Source organism: Salvia splendens, chromosome 17 (assembly GCF_004379255.2).
Source record: "Salvia splendens isolate huo1 chromosome 17, SspV2, whole genome shotgun sequence".
Lineage (NCBI taxonomy): Eukaryota > Viridiplantae > Streptophyta > Magnoliopsida > Lamiales > Lamiaceae > Salvia > Salvia splendens.
Window position 1 is genome coordinate 7,470,504 of NC_056048.1, and position 7,059 is coordinate 7,477,562.

General features: G+C 35.9%; 1 long non-coding RNA gene across 1 annotated transcript; it reads left to right on the top strand.

Moving 5' to 3' along the window:
* The first annotated feature begins 2,815 nt into the window (after positions 1-2,815).
* LOC121773909 lies at positions 2,816-4,998 on the top strand. The gene is made up of 2 exons (XR_006044880.1): positions 2,816-2,962; positions 3,865-4,998. It is a non-coding gene; the product is annotated as an uncharacterized LOC121773909 (long non-coding RNA).
* The last annotated feature ends 2,061 nt before the right edge of the window (positions 4,999-7,059 follow it).

Genomic DNA, 7,059 nt, shown 5'->3' on the forward strand with positions numbered 1-7,059 from the left:
TGGGCTTTCGAGCTCACTCCCTCTCTTTTTCCCCCTGCAGATTAGAGTTGATATTATGTCAGTGGTGTTGCGTAGCTTTGCATCTTTGGCGAGTCATTGTTGGTTAATCTGGTTTAGTAGTGTGGCATGTTGTGTAATAGTTGAATCTTTAATCTTCCACTGGACAAATGTTAAGTTTTTACATGTAATAGATTTTAATTGTGCTTTCAAGCAAAAGATTAAAAAGAAAATTTTCAACATGGGTTTTCGATACTGAAACGTAACATCACTTATTCGGTGGGTTCGAACCTTGGTAGCGTCGATATGTGTAAAAGATTTAAAAAGTACAGGGAGGATATGTTTGAAATGTTGATGAAAAGTGTGTCTTAATGAAATATACTAATAAGTAAATGTAAATTATTAAAGAGTATAAGTAAAAGAGAAGAAAATGAGTTAAAGGAATGATATGGAAAGAAAGTAAGTTATAGACTAAGTGACCATCATGATATAAAAGTGTAACACGAAAATTCACAAAGGTATGTGGATTGTCTGATATAAGATGGATTAAGAGTCATAAAGTAATATCCTATAATGATAAACAAAAGTATAGAAATATGTGAAAGGAAATGTGTTTGGCAAAATGATAAATATTGAAATGAAAACGTATGAAACTATAAGGCATTATACGAATAAAACCATAAATGTGCGAATGAGCAAATGCGACGAATAAGAAATAAATGATATGATCTGAACATGTGTGCCCCTATATGGATTATATGTGTATTCTGAATCGGACGATATGAAATATAACGTGATGTGATGGAAATAAGAACTGAATAATCATGCATTACAATAAGCTATGTGATATGAAATGTGATACGATTGGAAATGTAAACTCCGTGAGAACTATGTGTGTGCTCTAAATGAGCTATGTGTACTTGAAGATGAAGTATATGAATATGTGATGTGATATGAGTTGGATATGTATGTTCTGAACGCGACATTTGTGTGCTTGAGATCTAGCTATATGCATGTGAAATGTGATATGATTGATATGTGTGCCCAAGTGAAGGCGATAAATGGCTCATCGAGACCTATGTAGAAATTATTAGGCAATGTTTGTTACCTTGAATAAATAAGCTTAAGTGTAGAGAGGTTATTTAGTAATCGCTATATCTGATGATATTTAATGATGCATAGGAATGTATAGAATAATATGATGTTTTCGGATGAAGTGATATATGTGAATGCGTGCCCTAAATGGGTTATACGGTGCTAAAAAATGAACTATTAGCATATAGTGTGATATGATGAGAAATTTGTGCGCTACATGTGATATAGGAACGTGATCGAAGGTAAGTCATACGAGATGAAATATGATATGATTGAAAGTAACAAATTCATATGAATTATATGCTTGAAACGAACTATGAGAAAGCGAAAATGTTTATGATCGATACATGATGGGATTGGAAAATAAATATGGTTATTGATGAATGTTAACTTGTTATTTGAACTTTGTTGTGAATTGTTGGTTTGATGTGATAATCTATTATTAATATTGTATCTTGTTGGTTTTTGGGGATGTAGTAGTTATAGAGGAAATGCTGCCCAAATTTTGACAGAAGTCCATAAGATAAATTAATACGAAGTTGTGATAAATAAAATGAAAAACGAGAATGTATGATGTGTTGTGAACGATAATGAATGGAAACGTAATGAAAATATTATGATTGTATATGGAGAATGAAATGCACCATTTTATGGGCTATATGTGCCCGAATAAGGGCTATATGGTATATGATGAGTATGTGAATTAAACATATATGTTATGAATATGATATGTACGCTCCATGTGGGCAAAGAAAAGATGCAAATAACATGGAAATTACTATGTAAAGAAATGATAATGTGACATAATTTGATAAGTATACTGATGTGTATTATTGAATCTGAGGATACGCTACGAATAGGAAATGACGTTATGCCATAAAATGGCATAAGAGAAACCATGACGCTTCTAGGAGTAATAAATTCGATGGAATTTCGAGGACGAAATTCTTTTTAGGGGGGATTGAGTTGTAATGCCCCAAAACCCACCTTAGACGGAAAAGTGAATTTCCGGTGCTGTAAATCGTCGAAATTAGGGTTTTCGTCGAATAATTCGAAATAAATAAAAAAATAAATTTGATAATTCAATAAATCATGGGATGATGAAATATAAGTCTTAAATAAGTGTTAGAAAAGATATGTGAGCAAAGAATTGAGTTTTAGAGAGTTTTGGTACGTTCTTGAGAAAAGTCGTCGATTAAGGCTGTTCAATGACTAAATTGGGAAATTATTAGGATTTGTGTAGTATCCTGGATTGTAGGGCTTATCAAAATGTCTAAATATGTGAAGTGAATTAGTAGTTAAGTCGGACCCTTTGGTAGAAAATTTAGACGAGAAGTGATTCAACCGATTATCGACGATTTTCGTTGCCTGCGTAAAATCGTAAATCAAAAATTCAAGCTAATAATTTTATAAATTATGGAAAATGACCTAAAATGTATGTAAATAATATGAGGAGTTGATTTGGGAAGTTTGAGGTTAATTGGAATTTTTATCGCCGATTATTTCGGTTTTTCGCAAAATCGATCGGCGAAACATTTGAGGTTTCGGACGAGAATAATTTTACATTAAACTAGTATTAAAATGCTACGAGACGGTAAGAAGAAACATTGTAAATGAATTTATTTGATGGGGAAATAAAATGTTACAAGATAAAGTATTTTAACTTAATTAATATTAAATAAAAGTTAGGCATAATTTAAATAAGGAACCTTCTAGACAATTGGAGTCACTTCTAGCACCTCCAACCTCATTTCTTCTTCAAAATTTCGTGCTCCTCCATAGCCATAGACATCTCAAGCTTTTATTGCAAATTTGAGCCCCGTTTTTCGGCATATCGGACGTACAATCGCGTAAACCCCGATAAATCAAGGTATCTCCATATTTCTATATTATTTTTATAGATTGAATTTTGATGAATTAATGAGTGTGAATTCTGAAAATTTCGTTCAATATGGGTTGAGGAGTTTGCACCGTTTAATTTTCGAAATATTGACGTTTGTGCTATCGTAAGGCGACATAGGTTAGGTTTTGATAGTTTAAATCAAGGATAAGATACTATGGTATGTTGTTGAAGAAGGGATCAAAACCAAAGTTATATAATGTTTAATTTTAATGGTTAATGGATTGAAAGGGACATGGATATAGGTTATACGATACGTAGAAACGCATTTAGAATCGAAAAAACGAAAGAAAATCGGACTTTAGGCATCATAATGGAAAGGGTTCGAAATATGGACCTTCAATATCTATGGGATGTGTATTTTTATTGGTTAATTTGATAGTGTATTTAGAATCCACGTCGAAAACTGGAGCCAACGTCATTTTTCGGGAATTTTCCGACGTCGTTTCGACAGTTTTCACTTTTTGGGGATTGTTCCCAAAAATCCCCAACTTGAAAGTCTATATAATTAGAGATTAACTAAGGTAATTGGGGATTCCTAATCTTGATTAGTGAGGTGAGTAAGGAATGTACGTAAAGTCGTTAGAAGTGAATCAGATGTCGGTACCCTACAACCGAACGTATCGAAAAAAAGGCATTAATAGATAATATTGTTATTGATTTAATTTTGATAATTTGATTATGGAAATATAATTTAGAATAGATATAAAGTTTAATGTGAATTTATGAGAATTTTAGAAATTCGGTAGAGGGCCGAGAGCCGATCAATTTGAAAATACGGGCGCAATGGTTAAGGAATGAGATAATAAGACATATGTTCGTAAGTATGTGAATAAATGACTAATAGTTTGATATTTATATAATGTGTAAAGGCGTATAGATCTATAGTACAAGAAGGTCACTAAGGAATGGACTTAGAAGGTAGCGAAGCATCGAAAGGTGATAAAGGCTTGTGTTCATAGGCCTACGAGGTAGCGTATCCTCTCTATGGTTTTCGATTCCTTTGGTTTAGATGATGTGTGCTATAATGTGATTAATTGTGAGATGTTAATTAAACAATGTGCTTAAATATGCTTATAATTTAATATGTGGATTGTTATTATACTTATTAATTTTAATCTGAATGATCTTCGGAAATCATGGTACGAATATGAATAAAAGACATTGGATATGATATGCAATGAAATGTAATTAATTATGAAGATCTGAATAATGTGAAATATGTCTGAATAGATTATGAAGAGATATCCGTATGTATATGAAAAATAAGTTATATGGTTGGCAGAACATGAATAAAATGAATACAAGAGAACGATGTGTAAATGTTAATAGAGTATATACTAAAAGAACGTCTGTGAATACGATAAGAATGATTATCCAAAGTGATTTTTGGAAATGGAATAAATGTGAAAGAAAAGAGATTTGAAAGAAGAATATAAAATAAAAGCCCCATTTGCTTGGTCATATGTGTTGGGTACAATTGGCATGCCATAGGACAGCAGCGCTGTATTATCTGTGAACACTCGTCTTCTGGATAACCGAAGCGAGGATCGTCTATTATCTGATGGGCCCCTATCTGATCTGTCTGATCTGCACCCTAATGGGTGGTCTGATTATCTGTCTGCACCCTAATGGGTGGTCTGATTATCTGTCTGCACCCTCATGGGTGGTCTGACTTTCTGCTATGCACCCTATGGGAGGTCTGTGCGGAGTCCTCTCGAGGACAAAATCCGCGTCTGCATCTGATTCTTTTTCTGATCTGGTCCGTGTACCCTGCCTGAAACCATGTTGATATTGGGGCTAAATGATAAGATAATATAAGAAATACCTGATGACTTCTGAATAAGAATCTGTAATCTGTGATGTATAAAATAATATCTGATGACTTCTGAATAAGAATTTGTGATATGTGATGGATAAAATAATATCATATGACTTCTAAATAAAGAATCTGTAATTTGTGATATGTGATATATAATAAGATAAGATAAAATAATATCTGATGACATCTGAATAAAGAATCTGTAATTTGTGATCTGTGATATATAATAAGATAAGATAAAATAATATCTGATTACTCGGGAATAAGGATCTGTGATTTGTGAAATATGATATATGATATATGATATGATTGTCGATCGGTCCTCACGCGGAGGAAATGAGATATTATATTGAAAGGTCCCGCTCGAGGTAATTAATATGGAAAAATAGCATCGTACGTCAAAAACATTACCCGCCTCTCACGATAAATGATCGAGCTTCTCGGCCTTCACCTTCACAACGAAATTGCTTCCAAACTTTCACCGTCGTTGGCTTCTAGGAGCTTGGTTCTCAAACTCTGACTCAATCACTGCGTAGTTATCTTTCTCCTACGTCTCGGGCTCTTTTACTATTTCCAATCTCATCTATCGAATTCGCGAATACAACGCTTCCTCTGGCGTTAGGAAATAAGCTATTGCGGTGGTTCTTCCTACTCAAAGCATCGGCTTGCGTTCGCCTTGCCGGATGATAGTGAATACCACAGTCATAGTCTTTCACGACTTCTAACCAACGTCATTGTCGCATGTTTAGCTCCTTCTGCTCGAGTACTTGAGACTCTTATGATCCGTATAAATCTCACATCACACTCCATAGAGATGGTGTCTCCAAATTTTCAGTGCGTGCACTACTGCTGCTAGTTCCAAATCATGAGTCGGAAAATTCAGCTCATTCGGTCTCAACTGTCGGGAAGCATATGCTATCAACCTTCCCATCTTGCAGTAACACGCATCCAAGTCCTACTTTTGATGTATCAGTAGAGACGGCGAAGTCCTTGTTGGCTGCCGGCCACCGTTAGAACAAGTGTTGTGGTCAACTTTATTTCAAATGTGGAAACTCGCCTTGCATTCCGGCGTCCAAACCTCTTGATTCCTTCTTCAACAATTGTGTCATTGGTCTCGCCCGATTTTAGAGAATCCCTCGATGAAGCATCGGTAGTATCCCCGCCAATCCCAAGAAACTGCGGATTTCACTCGGCGTTTTCTGCGATTTCAAATTTTGCAACAGTCTAAACATTTGGCGGGGGTCTACTTAAATCTCATTTGCCGTCACGATATGACCAAGAAGTTCACTCGAGTCACTAAAATTCATATTTACTAAACTTGGCATAAAGCTTCTCCCTTCGTAACGTTTCCAACACAGTTTGCAGATGCCCTCCATGTTCCTCCTCATTCTTCGAGTATACTAAAACATCGTCGAAGAAGACTAACACGAACTTGTCAGATACTCGTGGAAAACTCGGTTCATCCAGTCCATGAAGACGGACGGGCGTTGGTCAGCCTAAATGGCATCACTACGAATTCATAATGGCCATAACGAGTGCGAAAAGCAGTTTTAAGTACATCCTCTCGTCGGACCTTTAGTTGATGATATCCGACCTCAAGTCCATTTTTTTTTGAAAATATGCCCGCTCCTCGAAGTTGGTCAAACAAATAATCAATCCTCGGCAGTGGGTACTTATTCTTCAGGTCATCTTGTCGAGCTCACGGTAATCGATGCACATTCTCACCGTTTCATCCTTTTTTCTTTACGAACACACCGGCACTCCCCACGGTGTCACACTAGGTCGGATAAAAACCTAAGTCTAACAATTCTTGCAACTGAATCTTCAACTCTGCCAACTCTTTAGGGGCCATTCGGTATGGCGCCTTCGATACTGGCGCAGGCCCTGGTTCCAAATCAATAGTGAACTCTAATTGTCTGTCGGTTGCGGTCCAGACAAAGCTTCTGTAAAACACATCGAGAAAATCTAGTACTACTACTGCCACTTCTTTCCACTCTCAATTCCTTCCTTTCCTTTCCGTTCAAGTACACAAGATACGCCGGACGCCCTTTCCTTATCATCATGGTTGCTTGCAATGCGGAGATTATAGAGGTTTGTCGATTTAAAGAATCCCTTACAAAAAATAGTCGGCTCGTCGCCAGGGGTTTGAAAAGAAATTTGTCTCTGGCTGGTGCAATCACTTTTAACGCATGTCTGAGTATAGAAACTTATTCCCCGTGTGCATTCGAAAGCTCAACCCCTCTCT